Raw genomic sequence first — 26597 nt, 5'->3', positions numbered from 1 at the left:
TTATGCTCCAGCCACTCTGGTCCTTCTTCCACTTCTGTAATGGCATCAAGCCCTTTCCCACCTCTGGGTTTCTGTTCCTCTGCTCCCGCTGTTTCCACCTGGAACACTCTCCCCCAGCCTTCCCTCACTAACTCTGATTCTTCCTCCACTTCCCCAGTTTCCTTGACAAATACCCTCTTCCCCAAACCAGCTTAGGTTCCCCTATCATGTGCTAACCCCTTAGGTCCTGGCATGATCACAGTTTGTAACTATGTATCTACTCATTCAGTATCTTTTTCCTGCATCAGACTGTGAGGTCACTAGGTCGTGAATCATATTCGTCATTTTCACTGCTGCATCCCCAGTGTCTAGTACAGTGCCCGGGGGTATGTTTAGTTTCAATAATACTTCTACAACTTAATGTATAGAAAAGTAAAAAATTAAGCTGGTCTCATAAAGTCTCCAGTTGACTATCCCATTTATTGTTTATAAAAGGTACATAATATTTCATCAAATAAAATGACTAAATGCACCTAATTATTTCCTGTTTCCTGAGGAGTGTTAGTTAAATTTGCTCTCACAATTAATGCTGCTATAATAGAGCTGTTTCCTGAAAAGAAATTCACAGAGGTGGAAATCACAGGGCTATAGCTTCTGAATATTCCCCCTGAACAGGATCATCAATTTTTCTACAAAAGTATTATAACACATGACAGTACCCCCAAAATGACTGATCCTGAATAATTTAGTCATACTTTTTAAATGCTTATCAAAGAAAACATGCCTGCTCTCTGTGAACTCCAGTCCTACAACAAAGTCTCACAGTGCAGGTCATATACTCATTTTACGAGTCACAACAGTATTGACACTAGTTAAGTCTAATTTCTTGTAAGTCCTAGGAACAGTTCCCATTATATTTTATGTGTGGTAAAATTATAATGAAACCAGGATGTCTGTCAGGAAGACATATTTATTATGAATATGACATCATAAATCTCATCTAGAGTCAAGGTTTTTAATTGACGCAACTATCAATTAAGAGCAATAAAATGCTCTTTTAACTTGTAACTTGCAGCCAGAAACTCATTGCCTTTACTCAAGTATGCATTATGAAAACTTGAATTAGAAACACTAAATATTGGGGCACCTGGGTTTCTCAGTCGGTTGGGCATCCGACTTCAGCTCAAGTCATGATTTCACGGTTTGTGGGTTCAAGCCCCACGTCTGGCTCTGTGCTGACAGCTCAGGGCCTAGAACCTGCTTCAGATTCCGTGTCGCCCTCTCTCTCTGCCCCTCCCTGACTTGTACTCTCTCCTCTCCCTCTCTGTCTCAAAAATAAGTAAACATTGAAAAAAAAAGGAAACAAATATTTTCAGTAAGCTTTCTTTCCAAAGAAACAATGAATCTGAAAGTTTTCAAAATGCCTTTTTCTCTTTAGAAAAAAATATATTAATCTAAAGTGGGAAAACACATAGGACAAAAAATGGGTGAAGAGGTGTCAGTCAGAGCCCACAGCACATTTAAAGCCAGGGGTCAAGGCTCTAGCAAGCAGAATTGTGATTTTATTCTAGAAAGACGTCTGCTTTGGGCCAGGTCTAAATGATGAGTGCTGTAATGGGTGGGTTTGAATCTGATCTGGTCCAGTTAAGCTTCTGGAAAACTGAGACATTTCCATGTCTGGTGTATTGGGGGGCTCTTTAAAGATGAGCATAACATGGTTCCTGGGTTCCTGTTTTAAACAGGCTTATGTTCATCCCTGGGGCTGCACTCAGCTTTTCAGAGACAATTACTTCATGAATGGAGCTGTTTTTTTTTTTTCTTCTTTCCCTTCCCTTCTTTCAATAAATAAATGACTTTTTCCTCCCAGGGCCTATGGTCCTAGACATTCTAGAGGATATAGAGAAGGTTCAGGCAAGTCTCAAGCTTCAAACGGGATGGATTAGACCTGTGCAAACATATTTGTATGGCGTAAACACACTGCAGCAAGATACAGGTAACTGAGTGGAAGATGCCTCTGGCTGACACAATCAGTGAAGATTTCCAAAAGAAGCATTGCAGACAGCTCAACAAAGAAAGACAGGGTAGGATTCAGGCGTGCAGAGATGAGGCCTGGAGATTGGTATAGGAAAGGGCATCCAGGGCAAAGGAAATGCATTTCACCTTTAAAGTGCTTTTTGTTCTCTCCGTATCTTTCTTGGCTGGGTGGCCTAGGACAGTCCTTAAATTTTTTTTTTTTTTATGTTTATTTATTTTTGAAAGAGAGAGAGCACGTGAGCAGGGGAGGGGAGGAGAGACGGAGACACAGAATCCGAAACAGGCTCCAGGCTCTGGGCTGTCAGCACAGAGTCTGACCCACGGCTCAAACACACGGGCCCTGAGATCATGACCTGACCTGAAGTGGGACACTTAACTAACTAAGACAAGCAGGCGCCCCCGTGCTTCTTAAACTTTGAAGTAGAAATGAATTGCCTGGCAGTCTCATTAAAAGGCAGATTCTGATTCTCTGGGGTCTGATTTTCCCGGGTAGCCTGGGTAAGCAGGATCTGCATTTCTAACAAGCTCCCAAGTGATGCCCAAGCTGCTGGTCTGAGAAGTGCAATTTAAGTAGTAAAGTCCTAGGCTGTGTGTTTCTACAGAAGTCACAGGGCCTCCCGGGGCTGGGCAGGTCCTTTGGGCCTAAAAGAGCTTCTGGAGACACAGCAGTGGAAGCTTCCCCCACTGTTACCCTCTTGGGAGGGCGAGGGGACCAGCATAAACAGAAGAGAAGGAGCTGTGTGTGTAAGAGAGGAGCCCCCTCCATCTCAGATATGAATGGATTGCATCATTCCCTCCTCTAAACCAGCAGCACAGAAGCTCGGAGAGAGATAGCAGCTCTGTGCCGTCACTGACTTGCTTGTGTCCTGGCAGAATAAAGGACTCTCTGTGAGCTCAAAGCCTAGCAGCTTTTCTGGATCTTGGTGGAGACAGTCATTTTAAACCAAAAACAAGTCTTTCACAAACACTGCTGAAATAAAGGAAGAAGTCATTAGGATGGTTCAGCCTGACAAACTCTGAACTTGATACAACAAACCAGTTTTGAGTGGAGGTGGGGGCCCTGCTACAGCAGAGGGTGATCAAAATAGTCTTAGTGTTTTGGGTTTTTTCCTGCTGGAGACTACTCTTCGAGAGTTTTAATTCATGCAAGGGAAAAGAGAAGAGTCATATTTGGTTGGCTATTTGATCAAAATTCAGAACTAGTCATTGTTGAAATTTATCTGTATAATGTCTTAAATCTTAACTGGGTCCTCACTTAATAAATACAAATGCTGAAATCTTTAAACTATTAATCTACACCCCCCCCCCAAAGACCTTTTCTTTGGAGAGATAGTAATAGGTAGAAACACGAGGACATCTGGACAGGAGAAGGTAAAAAAAATTTCAAAGCATTTCCATGTATGTTAAATGGTTGTTGTGAAAATAGGAATGCTATATACTGCACCTGCAGAGATAAAATATGATTGCTTATGGCAGAGGCAGTGCTTCTAAGAAACAGCTCAGGTTGGAAATTGAAAACACATTCTGGGGTTCCGCTTCCCATTTTTCTTGCAGTTACCAAGATGGGTGGTCATGAGATGAAAGTAATATTTATTCAGCACTTGCTGTAGGTCAGGTATCGTGCTGTGTACATGACAGATGTGTTCCTTTTTAATCCACCAATTAAAACCATAAGTAGATGGTAATATGAGACAAGAAATCTAGTATCTAGAGAAGTTGCAGCCTTTACTCGAGGTTGTATAGCAAGGAGTTGAAACAGAAGTTCAAACCCAGAGGTTCTATCTAAAATAAGATCTGTACCCTCTCTACTATGGCATGCTGCCGAACATCAGCTTGTTTTCTGTTTCTCGCTGAGGACAGTCTGCTTCCTCTTAGAAGCTCTTCTTATTAGATGTTGAGTTATGTCAAAGGCACATGGGGTTAGTGACTGGTTAAACTTAAAGACCTCTAACATCCCGCCCAAACGTTCACATTCCCTTCTACCACAGTGCCTTTGCACATGCTGTTTTTAAAATCCTGCTTGAAGTTCCCTTTGGTTTTTTTTGTTTGTTTATTTTGCACTTACTAACTATATCACCTTTCTCCTGCATACCTCAGTTTGGTCATTTCTTCAAGAAAGTCTCTCTTTCCTTTGCTCACTATTTCTTTCTCTTTCTCTCTCTCTCTCTCTCTCTCTCTCTCTCTCTCTCTAATTGTGCTTTACTTTATTGTGCTCCACGTATAATGTGTTTTTTTACAAATTGAAGGTTTGTGGAAATAGGAAGAGAACTAGAAGTGGAGCCTGAAGATGTGACTGAATTGCTACAATCTCATGATAAAACTTTAACAGATGAGGAGCTGCTTCTTATGGATGAGCAAAGAAAGTGGTTTCTTGAGATGGAAACTACTCCTGGTGAAGATGTTCATTGCATGATGCCAGCCTCTGGATCAGTTAATTGCTACTTCCATCAATCATGCACTGACTGGGTAGCTGTGGTTATAGCCCCTCCTACAACTGCTGCATAGTCAATACCCTTCTGCGACTGGGCAGTTATAACCTAGGCCATATTCTGTGCAGTCTGAATGTTTGTCATCTCCTTCCTGGCTGACCTTCTGGAGATGCAGCAAACAGGCATCAGTGTGGAACGTGGCCAGCTCCTCCATGGAGGCTACTTTGGGCTTACCTATCCTTATTCACTTATGCAGTGCATATGCTTCAATCAAAGAATTGATTGGCCATCCTGGCCTATTTGGGGACATTGGGCAGGGAGTTGCACATCATGACATACCGGAGGCAGCGACTGCCCACCGTCCGCTAGTTCCTCTGGCTCCTCCATCTTCCAACTCTGGCTGTTCCTGAGCCACCACATGGATTGGGCTTTTTTCAGACTCAACCCAGGCTCCAGTTCCTACTCTTCTTCCCACTATTTCTATTATATACTTTTTACACTTTAATAGCCCATACCTCTGATTGTGAAAGTTATCACAGATGCAATTTTACACTTATGCATGTGTCCAAAATAACAGATTCTTTCTTTTTAGAGATCAGGTAATCAACTATTTGTCTCCTGTCCCCAGTGACTCACCTGAGTGGTGACACCTGGTAACTGTCATTTGTTGATGGGCTCCTGCTTCTGAGTTAGGCATTGGATGAGGGTGAGGGAAATTGAAGATTTTTAAGACTTGTTCCCTGTACTCAAGGAACTAACAATCTGATTGGAAATGCATGGCTAATATATATTAATTAGTAAATTAGGGGCAGATTGTTGTACTGTGGCAACTCAGTTAAAAAAAGGTGGACTTCATTTATAACCTAGCTAGAATCCTTAAAGAGTAAAACCATATACCAATACTAACTGTGTGCAAAACAGAATAGGGTCCCAAGCATAAGTTCCATAAGCCCATTTGAATTCTGCAGGTTTCCCAGATCCCACCTCCTCATGTCACTAGAAGTGACAGGTTGCACTTGTAATTTACAAATGATACATACAGACACTAGCCACAGACCTATCCCTAGCTGGGGGTGATTCCTGATATTGCCAGGGGAGCCATTATGAAAAGCAAAACAATATTGCCAATATTCCAGGGACTATGACCAACAAAAACGGCGGTTACATGGATCAACCTAAAAGTTAAGTTGAGACTTCCTGAATTTCTTACCTGAAAGCATATCATCAGAATGAAGAATCTGAAAAGCTGTTAGCGATACACTATGTAGAATTTTTTTTTTAAATACAGACTTTAACTAGTCTCAAAGACATTGATTGATGATGCTATAAGTGATGCTGTTAAAAATAGTTACCATGCACAATTCCCTAGATCAAGGTGTCTTTGTCCATACCAGTTCGTACCATTTGTTATTTAGACAGCCCTTCCTTCTATAGCTGTAGGCAACCTGGGGCATCTAAATTTGTGGGTGCTTCAGGTTGAGGTTGACACTGGGCAGTAACTCAGTTTTTTTCTTGCACCACTTAATGCTCAGAAAGAGGGCTTTGCCAAGTGGTCTGGTATCCTTACGACCAGGAATGAACTGTGTGACCAGAGAAAACTGCTTTCACATTTCCCTTTTCTATTCCAGAATATACTAGTAACTTAAAAGCCAGTAACTTGGCATCCAGATGCACTATAAGGCATTTTTCAGTTTTATGATTTCATGATTAGACATCTAGAGAAAAAAAAACTAACTGTTCTTACTCTCTTGTGCATGGGACATTTTTGCAACTATATGCAAAAAACTGGTAACAAGGCTTCATGGAGAGGGGAGCTTTCTCTTTCCTGCAACTTTTGGACTAAACTTTTTAATATCATGTGTTATTTACTACTAGTAATGAAAATAACTTAAAAAACAAATACAATTAATTTAAAATTTAAGCAGTACAAGTACGTTTTACTTGTAAAAGTACAGAGTCCCTCCGTCTAGAAATGTTTACATGCTGTTCTCGTTCTTCTTTACAATTTTACCATTATTGTGATTTGTTTTAGAAATAATGATTCTTAGGATCTGTGGAGGAAAGGACAGACATACAGAAGATTTGGATGATGTAAATTGCTATATAGTCCGCAAATATGTGTAACTACTTGGTATGTGATAAGTCTGGGGCTAGGTACTTCCTCCTTTCCATAACTTCTCCAAGGCTTCTTGTGTAAACACCCAAGCATTTTTTTTTCTTTGAGAGTTCTGCAAGCTTAAAATGCTTTTCATAGACTAGTGGTGGTTTGTTCCTCAAGAATGCAACGACCAATGTGCTCACCTGCCGCGACAGTGATCCAGGGCACGGAGGTAAGTCCCAGGTGTCTGTTGAGGCAAAGACTGCCTTGATAACCTGCAGAGGAGACAAGAGAGTAGCCTTACAGAGGGCGGGAGTCATTTTGAGTGGCTGGCAATAGAAACTCCTACAGAGATAGCTTAATTCACAAAATTGTGGAATTGCCCAAAAGCTGATTCCAAAGATTTGTCAACAGAATCCTGCACAGGCTAAAAGAGCTTTGTTAAATCAAAGAAAGTTCCTACTTAAGACAAGTCTTGTAAAGCCGTAGAACTTGTTTGGTTAAATTCTATTTCATATAGGTATGAAGGTAAGAAGAATGCCTTATATTTGCTTAAACCTTGGTTTTCTCTTGGTTTTCAAAGCCCTTAGGCATACCTTATTTCTCTGAACCCTCACAAAAACGCTATGAGAACTGTCTGGCAATTTCACACATGATGAAAAGGCAGCTTAGAAGTGGAGCCTCTGGTCAATAGAAGCCTGGTAGGAAATGGCTGAGGTTTAGACCAGGACCTGGGAGCCCTACCTGAGGGCACTCCGCTAGGCCCACCACACACCTCTCCAGTTATAAGCAGAGCACGTGCAGCTTTGTTAGGGAAATCCATCTGATTTTCGTAAGATCACAACAGTGAATGTGCCCTAGGTATCCCCAATTCTCCCTTCTTCCCCTGCAGACCGCCTTCCTAGGTCTGTAGCCAGCCCATCTTCCTAGGGTTGGGTTTGGATTACTCCCCCAGCATCTTTGCTAGCAAGTGAATAAAGTTCAGGCTCCACAAACTGGCCGTCAAGTGCTCTGTCTCTAGCCCCCATCCATCACTTCAATCCCCTTTCCCATTTTGGTATGCTATTTCTTGCCCCTTACACTCTACCCAAGCAGACCAGTGAACCACCACTTAGGACCCCAGCAGGGCACAGGCTAGGGTGAGGTATGCTGCAAAACTTATGGGGATGTCACGGAACTCAGGAACCAAGATAAATAGTGTGATGCAATCTTTTAAAAATTAGTGCAAGAAAATGCATGATGAAAAATATTAAAATTTAAAATAAAGACGGGGTCAGCTTTACTGGTTTTTCCTTTTTCTTCAGACTCCGAAATGCCTCTTCAGGGCACTGTTACTGATCCTGCATTGACTTCCCCCTGAGTACTTACATCAATGATGTTTCACAAAATTTGTTCTCATTACCCCTTTCCACACCAGTAACTTATCTTCTTGAATGCCCCAGCATTTAGCTGTAGCCCTCTTTTGTCTGGACAACCCATTTCCCTTGGTAACTGGTAGTACTTGGGTGGCCATCTGAATCATCTTGAATCCTTTCCAGTGCCTTCCTAAACCACAGTGGGCACTCAGCACCTCTTTGAAAGAAAGAAAGAAAGAAAGAAAGAAAGAAAGAAAGAAAGAAAGAAAGAAAGAAAGAAAGAAAGAAAGAAAGAAAGAAAGAAAGAAAGAAAAGAAAAAAATGCAGCAATCACAATCCTCAAATTAGCTCTCTCAGGCTGAGCAGGGAAGGAACCCAGATATATTTCGTTTGGTCCAGTGTTGTTAAAAAAAATTGCACTTGTATCAATGATGTAAAAATCAGGATGTTATACATGAAAAAAAAATCGAAATCTTTGTCACTTCTTGAAAAATCAGAAAATCTAGCAAAGGTAGGCCCGAATTGTTCCATGACAGCACTGGGCGTTTAGAACTTCTCTGCCTCCTGGCTGGGTCGCTTATTTGCATTACCTGCCATGCCCCGTTAGCTCTTTGAGTTTGGACCTTAGGCTTGAGTGCACTGGATAAAACACATCTGCTGGATCCACTCCTTCTCTCCTGGATAATAAATGCTTCCTTGTCCTTTCCAGTAGAGTCTTGCAGAGAGGCTCAAGGAAGCCGCTTACCTTTCCAGCCCACAAACTTCTCACAACCCGTGAAACTTGCACTGCCCTCCGCACCCTGTTTTTCCCCAGCCCTCTGCTCCAGGGCCCCCTCTCCTGCGCTGGCCCATCCTTCCCTCCTCCAGCCCCACACCCCGCGGTCGGGAGCCCGGGGCGGGTCTCCGGGCCACCACCGCAGCTCTCTGCCCCGGGCCAGGGCGCTCGGGCTCGCCCACGGCGGCACTGGGCATGCTCAGAGGCGGCCGCGGGGGCAGGTTTGCTTCGCAGGCGCTCGCACTCGGCGGCGGGCGGGCGCGCGGCTGCAGCTGTAGCTCCAGCGCCAGGAGTTGGAGTTGCCGGGAGTTTCCCCCCCCTCCCCACCCCGCCTCCCTCTTGGCGCGCGGCAGCGGGAGCCGGCGCGGGAGCCGCTAGCGGCGCCGAGCCAGCACCCAGGCCGGCGGAGCCTTGTCCGGAGCCCGGAACCCCGCGCGGGGCAGCCCCCGGGGAGGAGCCTCGCCGGCTGGGACGCGTGCCACTCACTAGCACTGCCGGCGCTCGAGCCCGGCTGCAAGGTAGGGCCGGGTCGTGGGGCGCCGGGCGGGCGAGGCAGAGGCCAGGGCGGGGGTGGTGGGGGGGAGATGCGGCTGCTGCGGCCGCGGCGGTCAGGGCGCCCGGCGCTCGGTCCAATGCGGGCGGCCAGGGCAGGGACCCCACTGCGGGGCCGGAGGAGTAGGCAGGCGCCCAGAGAGATGCTTTCAAGTTGGCGGGCGGCGGGAGTGGGGGCTTTGCGCCCCGGCGCAGCTGCTGTGCGCGCAGACAGGGACTCGGTCCCTGGTTTTCCCCAAACCTGGGACCCGGTGTGCGGGTAGGTTTGGGCAAGCCGCGGAGCGGAGCAGTTTCCTCCGAGAAAGTTGAGGATGGAGCCCTTCTTTCGGCACTGTCCCCGCGGTAGGACGAGTCCCGAGGGTGCCGCCCCGAGGCCCCAGTGTGGAGGAGCCGAGTGGGTCGCTGCTCCCCTGGGCTGAGTTCCTCCACCCCTGGCTGAAATCTGCGAATCACCGAATCTTCGCTTCTCTGGCGTCTTCTAGGAAAACCATTCATGCCAAAACTGAGGTAGGCGTCTGAGTGGCACGGCTCCCTGCCTCCAGGGCTTGTAGCCGGGCTCTGCCCCTTCCCCAACCTCCGACGTGGCGAAGGGCTCCCCGTTCCGAGTTCGCGCTGGCGCGCCGGGGCAACATGGGGCAACGTGGCTGGGGTAGGTGGATGATAGAGTTTTTCCTCCAGGCTTTCCTCAGGTTTACAGCACCCCACCAATCCCACCCTGTTCATCTTCGCAGAGGACAGGACTTGAAAAGAAGGGCCAGGTGGAGAATTTGAGTTGACATTCTGATCCTTAGGAGAGGGTGCCTGGATCGTATCTGCCTTGGGCTCTGGCCCCAGGACTTCATAAGGAATTCTCTCCTTACTTATTCTTCCCCAGGGACTGGGTGGCAAAGAATAGGGCCAGTGGGTCTACCAGGACGCCTGCCTCTTTCCTCGGGCTTCTAAGATAGATTTGCAGGCCACCCCAGGACCCTGAAACTGGCATTGTGCAGATTGCCAGAGTGTGGAGGATGCTGCCGCTTTCTCCTGGCTCCACTTTTTTCACTTCTTGTTTTGAGTTTTGGGGTTTTGCCTGCACACGAGTCAGAGCTGCGCTGTCATAACCCCGGGTGGGGTGTGTTGGGGGTGGGGGGGGGGGGTGTGTGGAGAGTGGCGGTAGAGAAGCTTCAGCCAGGCAGTGAGCGGCTGTTCGCCTCAGAGGCTGCTAGTGGGAGTTGGTCCAGAAATGATTATGCAGGCTAGAAATATGCCTCTCTCTCTCTCTCTCTCTCTCTCTCTCTCTCTCTCTCTCTCTTTTTTGGCTGAACACCTTGGCTGTTGGGTTTGTGTGTTAAGTTCTTAAAGGGGCACCCACACATTGCTCAAGTGCCGTGTTGTAGGAGCTGATCGTTTTTCTGCTGCACGTTTGTTTTTTCTTTGCTGTTTCCTCAGGGTGAATCTGCTTTGGGGCAGATTTCCAGCTGTGGGAATCACATGCTGTGGGTACACAGGTTCTAGAGTCAGATCTGAGGTCAAGTTTTAGCTTTACAGCTGATGATGGTGCGGATAGACAAATAGCCACTCTGAGCTTGTTTCCTCTAGTGTCAGATGGAGACACTTAGTGGCCTCACCTCCTTTCATTGCAGGGTTGTTGTGAGACTTGGATGAGATAATAGAAATGAAAGTTCTGAGGAAACTTGGAAGCACCTTTCATATCCTATTGTGGCTACGCTCTTTACTCAGTGTTTCTGAATTAACTAATTCTTTCCATTTTAACGGAACACCTAAGCCTTCTGCCCTCTACCCATTCCTCACCAAGAGGTTTAGTTGCTCAGGCCTTTGGAAGTAGCTGTTTATCTTTTATCTTTGTATTGTTTCCCTAAAATCCACCTCTCTTGATTTTAAGGGTTGAGGCTCTAGTCCTCATATTTATTTGAGGGAAGCAGCATGGTGTAGATTAGGAGATCTCCAGGGTTGCCTTATCAATGTTCAGAGTCCTGGCCCCCCACGTTGGCTTGTCAGCAAGACCCCTGTTAGACAAATACAGTTGATGAGTCAGCAGACCCTGGGCTGGAGCTCTGCCTTGGCCTCTAAGTGACCTTGAACTAAAGACTCAACCTTTCATCAGTCTATGAGGTTAAAGAGCCAATAATCATCAGACAGGAACAGGTGGGATTTCCTCTCACTCAGTTAATAAGGGCTTGATCAGGCTCCTGAGCCCCCCACGTGCTGCATCTTTCCTAATCCTGGGGCAGAAGTTCTCCAGCATGAGCACTGAAGTCAACTGGAGGGCTTGTTAGGGGCACCTGGCTGGCTCAGCCAGTGGAGTATGAAGACTCTTGATCTTGGGGTTGTGAGTTCAGGCCCCACGTTGGGTCTAGAGATTACTTAAAAAAATAAATAAATAAAAATCTTCAAACAAACAAACAACCAAAACACAAAGATTACTGAGCTGCACTGCTTAGAGTCTCTGATTCTCTAGGTCTAGGGTTGAGGGAAGGGGGTCCAAGAATTTGCATCACCAGCTAGTTCCCGATGATGCCAATGCTGCTCGTCCGGATCCCACGCCAATAGAATCACTGACGTACCAGGTGAGAGACAGTAAGAGAGAGGTGAGGTTTGTTCTAAAATAGCATTATTTTAATACCACACGTACAGAGATAGGGTGCTTTAGGAACTTGCCTGAAGCAGCTTATATTTCCAATACCTGTGCCACTTACCATTGTCCAGTTTTAATAATTCTGATTGCTCTTCATTTTTTTTAAGTTTATTTATTTATTTTGACAGAAAAAGCGCAAGTGGGGGAGGGGCAGAGAAAGAGAGGGAATCCCAAGCAGGCTCCTTATTGTCAGCACAGATCCGTACACAGGGCTCAATCTCACAAACCGTGAGATCATGACCTGAGCCTCCATCAAGAGTCAGAAGCTTAAGGGACTGGGCCACCCAGGCGTGCCACAACCCCTCCCCGATTGCTCTTTCAATGAGTGGATTTTACACAAAAAAGGTAGGATTCCCCCTTCTTTTCACACTGTATAATACTCAGGTTTCTAGGTCACTCTTGAGTAGACTGAGATCTGTGACCTTGATATTGATAAATCTAGCAACTACCCTATTCCTTTCCTAGGAGATCTCAGACATTTTTGCAGAGGAGTTGCATAAAGTTATGGCAGCTTGAACCTTAAGACTGGAGAACAGGTTGAATTGCCATAAGCAAATTTTAATAAAACTGACAATGTGGTGCCTTCTTTGCATGGACAGCGTACCCAGGCCAGGAGGCAGGAGGAGATGAAGGATACTCCCTGACAGAAGTTCTGTGGTGGTCAGACCTGGCAAAGGCCTTCCATTCCTTCTGTCAAATGGTGGTGTTGGCAGTGACCGAGATCCTCTCTCACTCTGTGGGGGAGGAAGGCCAACTTTCACGGGAAGCCGTGCTGTATCAGTGCCTCTCTGTGTCCTTCCACTGATAATCAAGCACTGCTTGGGCACAGCCCAATCTTAAGTTCTCCTTGTCCCCCAAGCTAGGGTGAGAGCTCACCAGGACTAGTAGTGGCCTTGAACTTCAGCTGCTTTGTATCAGAGAGGCCTTGTGAGGGAGCCTGCGTGAGTCAGGAGGGCGCTTGAGATGCCATCCTAGAGAAGGAATAAGGTCATGTAGCACCCAAACCACTCGGCGTAAGAGGAGGTCAGCACTTGAACACATTCTCGTGTTGCCGTGCCAGATGGAAGCCAGCCTGACCATCGTGCTTTATCTTAGCTTTCCATTTGTGCTTTGTTTTAGTTTTAAAATGATTAGCACTAAAGAGACCTATCAGTAAAATCAGAAACCTATTCAAAAACTCAAGTGTACCATTTAGTGTTTTAGTAGATAAAACCGCAAGGCCCATGCCTGTCTTCCTGATGGTAATCAACCCTCAGTGAAGGAACCACCTTCCGGTTGTAATTCTTAAGATTCACTCGCTCATTTAAATAGTTTCTCCTACTTAACATGAGTAGGGAACGTTTCTATTTTAAAATTCTTTCCCATAACTTGATGTTTATATTTTGGGTGTTACCCCTACTTTTCACTGCTAGATTTTTTTCCAGTGAGGGGGAGGCTTCTTTCCTTATCACCGTCGTTAGCTTTTCTTAGTGCGTGACCGCTTGGTATCTTCATTCCCTTGGATAAGTCTGTTGTGAGACATTTGTGATACTTTCTTTCTCTTTGATCCTCGGGGCTGTTGGTCCTGGGTCATAGAGAATCACAGCCCATTCCTGGAACACTGTTCCCCACCACCTTCCTAGAGCCTGCTTCAACTAAAACTCGGGTTGTAGGGCACTAGCTCGATTCTAAGATGCATTGGATCCGCACAAGCCCCCCCCTTCCCCCGCCGGGCAGTTCATCCTTTTCCAAATTCAGAAATCTGGATGGGTCTTCAAAATTACGAACACCTTAAATATATGGTTTTCTTTTCTGTTTTTCTATAAACTGACATGCAAATAGAGCAACTTCCAACTGACAACATTCTAAAACAAAACAAATTTTGTTCCTTACGCCAGTAGAAAATAGTTTCTACTCCGTGCTGTCCAGCTGATAGAATTAAGCAGCAATTGAATTAGCTCAGCAGTTTCCAGAGTACTTCGTCAGAAGAGTCAAAAGAATGCTATCAGGGAGGCGTTAATAGGTGTGCTCTTGAAAAGGGCAGATCAATTTGGAAGCTCTGCCTGTTATTTTTCCCTCTTAGAGATTCCCACCATGTGCATCATCATATCAAAGTCTCTCAGAAGTACTAGAGTTAACAGTCCCAATAATTGTGTTTATTCAATTAAACGCTTCCCAGAACACATTTTTGAGGTTATGTGTGGATCTTCTAGTATTCCATTACCAAATGAGCACATTCCCTCAATTGTGATATGTTATTTAACATCAACTATGGATGGAGTGGTTTCACCTAGTATATAGGGGCATTCACTGAGCATGAATATTCATTGATTAATGGCTCTATACGTGATTACTGTTTTTTTTATTTCAGGGTAAAGAGAAGCCATTGTAAGCTATGGTGGCTAGTAAAATCTCCATGGAGGGGATAGACTGAAAATATAAATGATGGGTGGTTGTACTTTTGTAGAAAAGAGAAGGGCATTGTAGGTTGGTGGCATAATGTGGTGGTGGTCAAAGAACCTGTTCTTTCTGGATTCTGTGAATTCACTGAAGTAGCTATGAGTTCTGGTGACCACGGACGAGCTGCTTGTAGATAAAGAGGAGGGGAGGCACGATATTCTGGTTGAATACATGGGATATCAAGAGAGAAAGTATTTCTAGGCCTTTCGAGGAAAGTCGGTCCAAGTACGGAGGGAAGTCCAGCTAAAGAGTCTTGGGTATTTGGGAGATGAGCTTTCCAGGAAGAGGGGTTGTGACTGGAGTTTCAGAAAACAGCACAAAGAAAGAACTCTTACAGTTCGACAGTAAAAAGGCAACCCAATTTTAAAATGGACAAAGACTTCAAATAGACAGCTCTTCAAAGAAGATACACAGATGGTCAATGAGCAGATGAAAAGATGCTCAACACCATTTAGTCATTGGGGAAATACATCAAAACCACAATGAGATACCACCTCACACCCATCAGGATGGCTGTGATCAAAAAGACATATAATAACAACTGTTGGTGAGGATGTGGAGAAATCGGAACTTTTCTATATTACGTTGGTGGTGGGAATGTAAAATAGCACAGCCACTTTGGAAAACAGGTGGTTCCTCAAAATGTTAGACATAGACGTACCTCATGACCAGTTTCACTCCTAGGTATATACCCCAGAGAACAGAAAATGTGTTCACACAAACATTTGTACACAGATGTTCACAATAGCATGACTCATAATAGCCAAAAAGTGGAAACAACCCGAATGTCCACCAGTGGATGAATGGACAAACTGTGGTGTATCCATACAATGGAATACTGTTCAGCCATGAAAAGGAATGAAGTTTCATTCATGCTACGTGGATGAATCTTGAAAACATGCTATATGAAAGAGGCCAGATACAAAAGGCCACATGTGTATGATCCCATTTATATGAAATGTCCAGAATAGGTGAATCTATAGTGTCAGAAGGTACGTTGCTGGTTGCCAGGAGCTGGGGGGAGGGCGGAGGGGAATAACTCTTGATGTTATTCCTTTGATGTTATCCCAAAAGCCTTCCTTTTGGGGTGCTGAAAACGTTCTGGAATTAGGCAGTGGTGATGATTATACAACTTTGTGAATAGTCTAACAACTGTTGAATTGTACACTCCAAAAGGGTTAATTATATGGTGTATGAATTATGTCACAATAAAAAAAATAAAGTAGCAAGAAGGCTCCTGCCTGGCGCTAAAGAATAATGAGAAAAAAGTGGTGAGAGAGATCTAGGAATCGGGTATTCGTTTCAGGCCAGATTTTCTCTGTGGGGGGAAAATAGCTAGATAATTCCTTCATCCTTGCTTGTCTTTGGGTCTTCTAGGATTGTCCTGTTGCTCTTTGTTGCACAAGTCCTTTCCCCGAATTAAAAGCGTTTTGTGCCAACTTGCTCCTGAGTCAGTGGGATGGTTTTGTGGCAGATGTGCCTTGTGATCTTCAGAGTGGAGAATGTTCCTGGACTTCCCTCCAGAGGCGAATTCCATATTTAGGCTTCCTGGTTGCGAACCACCAAAGGGTGATAGGTTGTGCTGACTTGGCAGTTAATCTTTAGGTTCTCCCTTAAGATTTGACCGTAGTGTCATCTTCCAGTTTGTCTGTGGAGCTCTGTCAAGACTTCCCCTTTAAAAAAAAAAAAAAAAAAAAAAATCTCTGTATTAAGCAGGGTTTAGGTGCCACTGCTGGCACCACACCAGCATCAAAGTGTTTGGACCCCAAAGTCATAATACTAAATGAGCTTTTAATGTCACCGAGGCGAGGCTGCCATCCCCTTGATAGAGATGTTTCTCCTCTCTTTCGTGGTGAGATGTAGCTCGGCTTCTCAGACTCGGGGGCAGCAGCACTGGGGATCTCGTTAAGGTGCCGAATTTGATTCAGCAGGCCTGGGTTGGGGCCTGAGATCCCGCCGTTTTAACAAGCTCCCGTTGATGTGGTTGCTGCTGGTCCACGGACCGCTCTGAGTAGAAGCTGATGCAGCATGGAGCAGGTGGCTTTGGACTAGGACAGAGCTGAACAGGAGCTGTGGCAGAGCCACCAATTTGCTCAGGGAACTTGGGGGCAAGGTTAGTAACATGTGAGAGACAACTTTCTGTCTTTATTATTTTTTTTAATCTATATTCAAGTTAATATACAGTGTAGTCGTGGCTTCAAGAGTAGAGCCCTGTGATTGCTTTCTGACATGTGACAGCCAGTGCTCATCCCCAAAAGTGCCCTCTTTAATGCCCGTCACCCATTTAATACCCACCCCCCACTCCAGCAGCCCTCAGTTTGTTCTCTGTATTTAAGAGTCTCTTATGGTTTCTTCCCTCTCTTGTTTTTATCTTATTTTTGCTTCCCTTCCCCTATGTTCATCTGTTGAGTTTCTCAAATTACACATATGAGTGAAATCATATGCTATCTTTCCCTGATTTGTTTTGCTCAGCATAATACACTCAAGTTCCAACCACATTGTTGCAAATGGCAAGATTTCATTCTTTTTCATCTCCAAGTGGTATTCCATTGTGTGTGTGTATGACATCTTCTTTATCCATTCATCAGTTGATGGACATTGGGACTCTTTCCATAATTTGAGCCACAGCTTTCTTATCCATCAGATCAGAGTAAGACCTAGCGCGCGTAGAAAAGTACGCACCACAATGTGCCTGGAATGTCACATATTTGCCTTTTGCTTCCCTCAAGGGCTGAGAATTCCACGATTAAGACTAAAGGAAAAATATATATGGAAGAAAGCCAAGGGCTTCACAGAGTGTTTGATTTGTGTGGATGGAATGGAGGGAGGATATAGGAGACAAGGTATGAATCCTAGTCCTCGGGGCAACATTAATTTGCTTATTGGTCTTCAAATGAGCATAACTTTGGTAAAGTCACTGTGCTAGTCTCAGCTGAATCCGGATAACTTTTAGTCAAGGTGTTGGGCCTTTACTCAGCTCTCATGGAGTTGATTTCTTTTTGACCAGATCATCCCTCAACTGCTCTGTGGGTGCTCCCATTCCTTAGTATGGTGGTCTCTTCCCATCCTTGCCTAGCTGCCTTCCCCCCTGACTTACTGATGTTTATCTCATGCAGATGAGAGGAAATGGCGCTCAAACGTAAACCATTGAGTTTCGTGAGCAGCACGAGTGAAAGTTTCTGGGGATGAGGGTGAAAACGTTTACTTCATTGACTTGAGAAAACCTAGGTGTTTCGTTAATTTGCCTTAACTCTGGGCAGGTTGGATTGAATTGGATGAATGGGTAACAACCGAAGAGGAAGAATTGGGAACTAAATCTTGGCACTGGCTGTAATTTTCCTACCTGGAGCCTGTATTACTTGGCCTCACTGGGCCTCAGTTTCCTCTGTGTTATTAGGGACTGGCCTGGCTCATGGGGCTGGCTTTTGAGGCTGGCATGCACAGCACCTGGGAGGGCATTCTGAGCTCTAAGAGGACCCATCTCCGTGAAGTATGCCCTGTCACTCCCCAGTGCTGGCTTAGGTAATGGCGTCTGCATAGGGTTACACAAGGTGAGTTGTGGTTTGTTAACTTTGGTTCTGTTTCTATCTTCTTTATCATTTGAAGTGAGAGGAAACAAGAGAATGTGTTTACATTTCAATTAAGTTGACAGATCCTTCTCACTTTCTACAGGGAAAAAATTCACACAAACAGTTCCTACGGTTTTAACAAAACCCCAAGTGCAGTAAATCAAACTGGTTTCTACGACCTCACAGCCTGAAATTCATTGCTTTCCTGAGGATGGTAATTTCGCCCCATGAGGCTCTGTTTTCCCACCTTGTTTGACTGTTTTGTGGATTGCCACGTGTGGATATTTCATGCCTGATTTTGAAGAAAATGAGATTGTTCACTTTGTTATAGCGCTAGGGCTGAACATTTAAACTGATGTTGCATCAATATCAAATAATCAAAGGCAAGGTATTCAGGCTGCAGCTGAATACACTAGGTCTCACTGCACTTACTGTCCTTCTGAAAGGTGGAGGTGGAGTGTCACTCGAATTGGGAAAGATCTGATTTCTGAGGCGAGCGAATGTGTGTGCTCTAATCTGGTTGCCTCTCCTGACCACTGTTGGTAAGGAAAATTGGTCAGAGAGGTTATGCCTCAGCGATCTCTTTGTTTTTAGACCGCCTGGCAATGTGTTGCTTCACACAGTCTCAGATGAAAGCCAGCAGTATCTACTGGTTGAGAAGTTAATATTATTCTTGAAGAATTTAATCTACCCTATCATTAAGTCGCAATAAGGAAGCTGTCCTGCTAAGGAGGAGCTAGGTATATGAAGCTGGGTGTTCCTGAAGTAAGGCCTTTTAAAATTAAATCCTTATGCAACTACTGTATAACAATAGTTATTAAAAGAAAAGAAAAACTACCCTAAAGGTAGAAATTTGGTGCTTATAAAAAGAGTTCAATGCTCATAAAACGGGCATATTTCCAAATTCATCCACATTGTCAACCACACAGTCACTGGTCTATCTAGTAGCTGATTTTTAAAAATGGGACAGGGAATTCTGAACTCAGACACCCTATTTTGGAACAGCCCTTGCGCTCAAGATCCCAACGGCTGGGATCTTCATTTTCGTATCCCCGAGGCCTAGCATGTCTGGCATATAGGAGAGAATCAATAAAAATATACTGAGCTGGACAGCTGCTTTCCCCTGGGATTCCCTTCCACTGTCTCGTCCATTAGTTTTTGTCAGTATATTATTTTTACTATTTAATATTTCCCTAGAGATTATTATATGCTAACATAGTACATAGGTTCTAAGCACTTCATTGATACTGATTCCTTTTGTCTGCACGACCCTCAGAGGTAGGTACTGTTGTATATTTATCCCTACTTTACAGTTGAAGAGTGTGTATCATTTCCAAAAGTGACCTGAAAAGCGCTGTGTTTAAGATGGAAAGCTCATTACAGAGCAGCTCGTGATACGGCTGTGCAAATGACAAGTGTAATAACTCACGTTGGCATGGAAATTTCATAAAGAACCTATGCTGCTGGCCCCTAAAACTCTTGAAAGTAACCCCCCAGAGCTCCTCAAAATCTCCCGAACTGTCCTCAGTTTCTCCCGCTTTCCAGCTGCATCCACCATGTATGTGGTCACGTCCTGCCGGCATATGGTCTACAAAGTGCTCTCACAGGATCTCATCTTTTTCTAGATGACAGAAGTGAGGCCTGGAGAGTCAAACTCCTTCTGAGGCACAGGATCGCCTGGGTTGGCTGGGAGCAGGACCCCGTGCCTCTTGCTCTTCACACTAGGCCCGAGTGCTTACATAAATTTATGCTAAGGGACAGTTGAATTGGTTTGCCCTGTGTGGCTTCGCATGGGAGGAGGCAAATAGATGGGTTTGAAGTGTAACATACACACAGAAACAAGTGCTAATTGCGTGGGTACCATTAAGGGAACTCACTCTAGGAACACATCCATTTAGTCTTAGTACAGGTCAAGAAAGAGAGAGAGCCACCAGCACCCCAGAATCTCTCCTTGTGCCGGATGGTTCTGTCCGCCTCCATGGTAGCCACTCTCCTGACTTCTAGTACTACGGATCACTTTTGCCTCCTTTTGAGTTTTATATGAATACAGTCATTCTTCTGTATTCTTTTGTGTCTGACTTCTTTCTCTCAGTATTGTGAGGTTCAGCCATATTGCTCATGTGGCATAAGCTGGATTGTATTCTGTTATATTAATATACCACAATTACTAATGATGGACATTTCAGTTGTTTCCCATTTGGGGGTTGTTATAAATCATGCTGCTGTGGGCATACATGTGTATATGTCTTTGGTGCACATAGGTATGTATTTCTGGAGTGTGCATGTGGGTATAATTGCCAGGCCTTATGATAGGAGTATGTTTAGTTTTAGTAGATACAGCCAGGCAGTTTTCCAGTATGCCATTCAATTTATAGTCCCATCTGGTGTGAATGAAGAGTCCCCTTTCTCTATTTTCTTGCCAGTACTGAGTTTGATAAGTCATTTTAAATTTAGCTCTTCACATGTTTGTGTAGGGGGTCTCTACTTATGGTTTAAATTCATATATCTCTCGGGCACCTAGGTGGCTCAGTCAGTTAAGCAGCTGTCTTCGGCTCAGGTCATGATCTCATGGTTTGTGGGTTCAATCCTCCCATCGGGCTCTTACGCTGACAGCTCAGAGCCTGGAGCCTGCTTCTGATTCTGTCTCTCCCTCTCTCTCTGCCCTGCCCCCACTTGCACTCTGCCTGTCTCTCAAAAATAAATGAACATTAAAAAAAATTTAAATTCGGGGCGCCTGGGTGGCTCAGTTGGTTGGGCATCTGACTTCGGCTCAGGTCATGATCTCATGGTTCGTGGGTTCGAGCCCCGCGTCGGGCTCTGTGCTGACAGCTCAGAGCCTGGAGCCTGTTTCAGATTCTGTGTCTCCCTCTCTCTCTGCTCCTCCCCTGTTCACGCTCTGTCTCTATCTCAAAAATAAATAAACATTAAAAAAAATTTTTTATATTTAAATTCATATATCCCTTATCACCTTGTGAAGCTTAGTGTCTTTGCATGTGTATATTGACCTTTGGATTATCCTCTTTTGTGAAGATTTCTTGCCTATTTTTCAACTGTGTGGTTTTACTTTTTAAAACAAAGTGAGGATTCCATAGAAACATCTATGAAAAGTCCTTGAAATCTATAGTGATGGGGGTCACCTGTTAGTGATGTCTGATTGTGTTCTCAAATACAATTTCCGGAGAGTCCCCACTGAGGGAGTCACAGCTGGACAAAGTGGGTGAGGACCTGAAGAGTCATGAAACCCTTAGCAGGGAACTTGCTGAAAAGCTGGCGAGTCCCAGGGTGTATGGCTCACGGCAATTGTAAAGTTGTGAGGCCACCTGAAAGGTTAAAAGCACTTAACCTACAAATGAATTTGCCTTTTATGGAAGTTACTCTGGATGATTGTAGACCAACTCCAAAAGTATGGCTGAAACATTTCTGGAGTTGCTTTGAGTACGTCAGTTTGGATATTTTTAGTTGGTTTTAAAAATGCCCTTTGAGCCTGTATTTGATTTAGGGAAAGAGCAGAAGACCTCCCAGAACCCAGTCTAGTGAATAAGGAGGATACTTCAATGGGTAACTTAAAAACAAAACCTTATTCGTGAGGCTTGCCTGCAAGAGACGCACTTCCCTGCTTGGGTGAAGAGGGCAGATTTAGCAGGGAGGAGAAGGCCCTGCACTAAGTACCTTACTCTCCTGGTCTCTTCTCATCTTTATAGTAACTTGTGAGCTACTTAATGCCGTTAGAGATGGAAAGTCAGTTAGAAAGAAAAGGGGAGCCTGATTTAGGAGTCCAGCCCAGCTCCAGCTTACCCCAGGGCCACTAGCTTTGCTTTTTACCACCCTGCCTCCCCTCTGACAAAGTGTTGAAGGAATTTCAAAATGTTACATCCAGAAAAAAATGTGCTGCTGGTGAAGATCTGTTATAGACCCCCAGGAGCTGCCCTGTGGGGCTTTGAGGGGATAGAAGTCAGTCAAGCTTCAGAGCACTTGTCTTTCCCAAACACAGTGCCTGGGGCCCGGCTGTTGGCTGTTCGTGGGAGCAGCCTCAGGCCTCTCAGCATCCTGCCAGAACTAGTAGTCTGACCGGTAGGCCTTACTCTGCCTGCTGTTTCTTCTTCGTGACTGGCAAGCAGCTGCCCAGGAAATGCTCTTAGACACGTTGATGAATATTGTCACTGTTGGGAACTATATTCTGCATAGAAAAGAATCTTTTTTCCAGATAGGCACTTCTACAAAATCTGAACAACAGAGGCAGAACGCTGTTGAGCTCTTTAATAATCATTCATTCTCAATCTTGAAGTCATCCATTAGTTCTCTCTGAAACACGGTGGGTTAATGCCTTTGGCGTTCAGTACAGACCTTCTGAAATTATCCCCGAGAAGAATACCCCGGGCAGACCGTTTGAGATAGATCCCAGGGCATCCAGCTGCCCGTAAGATGTGAAGGTCCTAGGAGAGCCGCCAAACACACTTGACCCTCCCAGAGGCTTGTTCTTATCCTTTCTCACAGACCCCAACAAGCTGGCCCTCTTCCACTGAGCCTGGAAATGTTGTCTAAAAGCTGAATACATAGAAAGCAGAAGGAGGGCGTCTGGGTGGCTCAGTTGGTTGGGCGTCCGACTCTGGCTCAGGTCGTGATCTTGTGGTCCGTGAGTTCAAGCCCCCACATCGGGCTCTGTGCTGACAGCTCAGAGCCTAGAGCCTGTTTCAGATTCTGTGTCTCCCTCTCTCTCTGACCTCCCCCCGTTCATGCTCTGTCTCTCTCTGTCTCAAAAATAAATAAATGTTAAAAAAAATTTTTTTTTTAATAAAAAAGAAAGCAGAAGCTACAACCTATTTTTCTGGCTCAGAGCAGTGGCAGAGAAGCCTCTGGACTTCTCTTGAGATGGCACAGTAGAATGGTTTCTTTGTTTGCTGGTTTCTTCATACTTAGCACCTATATCCTGCACAGCCTTGGTTTTCAGGACAAAGTCCTGGGTGATGGGTAATCAGATAACTGAATCCTTTCCTCTGCAGATTAGAATTTTATTTCGTTCGTATCCACACAGTTTTCCCTGGATAAAATGAGGTGCCTGAGAAAAAAAAAATGTGAGGACATTTTAATGCAAAACCTTCGCGGGTAAGATCCTTCTTTTCCTACCACATTTAATTCCTGTGGAGGATTCCAGAGCAGGCGTGAAAAGCTGGGTGTTACTATGGAGCAGTTGTCCCCAGTGACTGAACACCTGCTGGGGCCGGCCTCACCTGTTTTCTTAGCAGATTACATTATCGTATGCACGTGTGCAGTTTGTACATCCAGGACTTGGACTTGGCTGGTGAATGTCTGAACTTATTCACCTCCTGCCAAAAGAAAGCATATAAATAGTGCTTTGTCTTCTGAGCTTTACAGGACACTGAGTAAACACAAATGTACACTGTGATGGGGCCGGGAGGGCGGGGCAGAGGGGGAGAACCGCCCACATCCTTATTTTTTGAGTGGGTGTAACTAATGACTAGTTCCTGGATGTGTACCTAGAATGTAGGTCATGGTTCCAGTGACATCTCTGGAAGAGCTACAGTAAACACTGTCTCCTTATAGGTCACTGTGTTATCTTATAGGTACAAGTGTCTAAAGTTCTTTTTCCCTGAGAAGTTTTCTACAGAGGTTTTTTTGTTTGTTTGTTTTTAAATAAGCATCTTGGTTTGGGAATAAGGAAGTCATTCCTTATTCAAGCCATACCTGAGGCTTCCTTAACATATTAATCATACTAATGGTTAAATCACCGCACATATGTTGTGTCTCAGGCACCGTGCTAGGGATGTTTTGTGGAGGCATGCCTCTCTTCTTGCTAGGTGATTGATATGCTACCCACTTCATGAGATGTTTCATAAAGCCGGTTACATCTTCAAAAAAAATGTTTCATGGATTCTTCCAACTCAGGTGCTATCATTCGCCCCATTTTACAAAAAACCAGGGCTGTAGTTCCTTGGTGCTGGGCTCTACAGCCCGTCAGTGTGACCCTGGGTCAGGCCCTTGAACACCACACTGTGCTATCCTGAGACAGGGGGTTCTGGCTGGGCAGAACCCGGAGCTGCTCCTGAGACACTGGATATCGGAAGAGGGAAGATCAGACATTACTCAGTAGAAGGTATATTGATGTGGGCAGCGCCTGCATTTTAAATACGCTTAGTTTAGGTGAGCGATGGGGAAATAAACTGCGGCAGATTTTGAGAAGAAATGGATTGTTGGGGAGGGAGAGAGATTTCCATTGCCATTTCAAGTAGCGGGGATGATATTCAGCTTCATGTAAGGGGGCTGACCTACATCCTAGAAAGGCTTCCACAGAGATGATGTAGTTGTCAGGGGTTCTTAGGAGCAGTTTTTCCCAGAACAATGGTTTCAATAGGTTTGTGGGTATTACCTCCTTGCCCTGCCTTTATTGAAGGCAGACATATACGGGGCCACTTACCTATGTGGAACCCGACTTCTTTCCTTCCTTACTTCATCTCTAGACTTGAGAGAAATAAGGAGAGCAAAAGATATGATGGTTCCCCTTTCCTTCCTCACACGGATGCCATGTCACAGTGCTGTGTTGGGGTGGAGAGACCTTGAGAAATTCCCAGGGAGAACGTCTTGTAAAAGGTGAGAGGTCTGGTTTAAATCCCGTAGGAGTCGTTTGTCTGTTTCTTTCTCAGGGCACTTTTTCCCTTTTGCTTTGTATTGATCTTATCTCTGTCTTTTCATTCAGCACAAGTGCCTACAAAAAGCAGACATGGTTTCTGCTTTTATAAAAAATATTAAAAGAGACAATATACAAAAATAACTGCATGAAGTGTTCACTGACAGCTATTCTAAGTGTTCTATAGGAGAGTTATGTGTTTGAGGGGACCTGGTCCCGGTCAAGGAAATTTGGGTGGCTTTTCTAAGGAGGGCCTGCTGAGCTGAGACCTGAAGGATGAGTAGGGGTTAAAGAGGCAGGGGATGGCATTACAGAGGAGACAGGATGTGCAAAGCCCCTGTGGTGGAAGGGACCATGGTATGAGTGATGGACAGAAGGCCCCTGAGGCTGGGAATGGAGAATAAGGAGTGTGAGACAGAGTCTTTTCCCAAGAGTCACAAGGCTTTCTGAGCATGGGTTTGAAGTGATCAGATTGACAAGATACCGTGTTGATTGCAAAGAGGTTGGTTACAAGGACAGTAGGGGTCCACAAGGAGACGTGGATAGACCAGTTTAGAAATTTTTGTAGTAGTTTAGGAAGAAACGGTGATCACCTGACCAGGTGATATTTACCAGGGAGGTAAAGATGGAGAGAACTGGGTGGATGTTGGGAGAAATAGAGGTGATATGATTTGGATATGGTGATGGGTTGGAAGTGCTGGCTGAGAAAAAGGGAGGCCTCAGAGACTATTCCTTGGTTTCTAGATTGCACAGTTACATGATGGTAGTGCCATTCTAAAGATATTACCATGTCTCCTTAAGCAGACTCTAGACTATTTGATAGCAGGATCTTTTTCTTTTCTATTTTCTTTTCTTTTCTTTTTTAAAGTTATTTGTTTATTTTTGAGAGAGAGAGAGAGAGCATGAGTAGGGAAGGGGCAGAGAGAGAGGGAGACAGAGAATTCCAAGCAGGCTCAGAGCTGTCAGCACAGAGCCTGATGCAGGGCCCGAAGTCACAAACCGTGAGATCATGACCTGAGCCAAAACCAAGAGCCGGAACGCTTAACCAACTGAGCTACCCAGGTGCCCCCATAGCAGAATCTTTTTCTAATTTAATTTTGAATCCTCACAGTGTTACTGTTTGGTATGTACTCAGTTAGCTTTTGTTTACTGTATTCTTTGAGGAGGAGAGATTTCTTTAGAACTATGGCATGTGTGCATGGTGAGAAGCTACAGTTAGGGTGCCACTTTGTATGTGTGGGGCAAGAGAAAAGTTCCATAGTTGGAGTAGAACTCCAAAGTCATTTAGCCATGTAGACATATGGCTTCAGTTTTCAAGGAATACCGACTAGGGGTGGCTGAGAGGGGTATTCATAATAACTTTGTGAAATGTGCAGAGTTTTACATTAATTAAAGGAATCTGTTGATGTGTGCTTCCTTTCCCCCGGTATTCCTCCTCACCACTAGTGGGTGCTGTTGCTTAGAATGCTCTGGCCGCTGTGGTGAGCATAGACTCTTGGTAGATGAAGTGTCTCTCTTGGGTGGCTGCTCGAGCACAGGTAAATGGCTGTGTTTCTTTTTTCACCCAATCCTTCTATAGAGTGGTGGGTCACTGGGTGACTTTTCAGTTGATGTGACTGTTGACTGGTCTGTAGACTGAGGAAGAAATGAACGAAGGATAGATCTAGTTCCTTTTTTATTGAGATTGTTTTAGATTTCAGGTTCTAGGATGCTCAAAGCAGGTCACAACCCCAGGATAGAGAGTGTGCTGAGGACAAATGTGTTTGGTTTTTTTTAAGTTTATTTATTTATTTTGAGAGAGAGAGAGAGAGAGAGAGAGAGAATATGAATCCCAAGCAGGCTCCACACTGTCAGCATAGATCCTGAGCCAGGGCTCCAACCTATGAACCGTGAGATCATGACTTGAGTCAAAACCGAGAGTCTGATGCTTAACCGACTGAGCCACCCAGGTGCCCCAAGTACAAATGATTTCTTAATCTCGATCCTCAGTGTATATATGTGTAAGAAGGTGGTTCTCCCCACCAACCTTCCCAAAGGCTGGAGAGAGGAAATTCTGGACTGGTGCTTGTCATTGGGAGCAATCCTCCCA

General features: G+C 44.8%; 1 protein-coding gene and 1 pseudogene across 2 annotated transcripts in view; one reads left to right on the top strand and one right to left on the bottom strand.

The window, feature by feature from the left end:
• Window positions 1-264: 264 nt before the first annotated feature.
• On the bottom strand, window positions 265-4829 carry LOC109254937 (histone deacetylase 8-like; annotated as a pseudogene).
• Window positions 4830-8909: 4080 nt separating this feature from the next.
• Window positions 8910-26597, top strand: part of STXBP6 (syntaxin binding protein 6) — a 248187-nt gene continuing 230499 nt past the window's right edge. The window contains exon 1 of one of the 2 annotated variants that reach the window (XM_053889310.1): window positions 8910-9188. The gene's annotated coding sequence lies outside the window, so the exon portion shown is untranslated. Of the gene's footprint in view, window positions 9189-9614; window positions 9730-26597 lie in introns of those variants that run through there. The other variant, XM_053889311.1, reaches the window with a different exon arrangement.

Source organism: Panthera pardus, unplaced genomic scaffold (genome assembly GCF_024362965.1).
Source record: "Panthera pardus isolate Hobbes unplaced genomic scaffold, ASM2436296v1 HiC_scaffold_24, whole genome shotgun sequence".
NCBI classification, from domain to species: Eukaryota; Metazoa; Chordata; class Mammalia; order Carnivora; family Felidae; genus Panthera; species Panthera pardus.
Note: the sequence above shows the minus strand (reverse complement) of the source record. Positions and strands in the feature narration are given on the sequence as shown.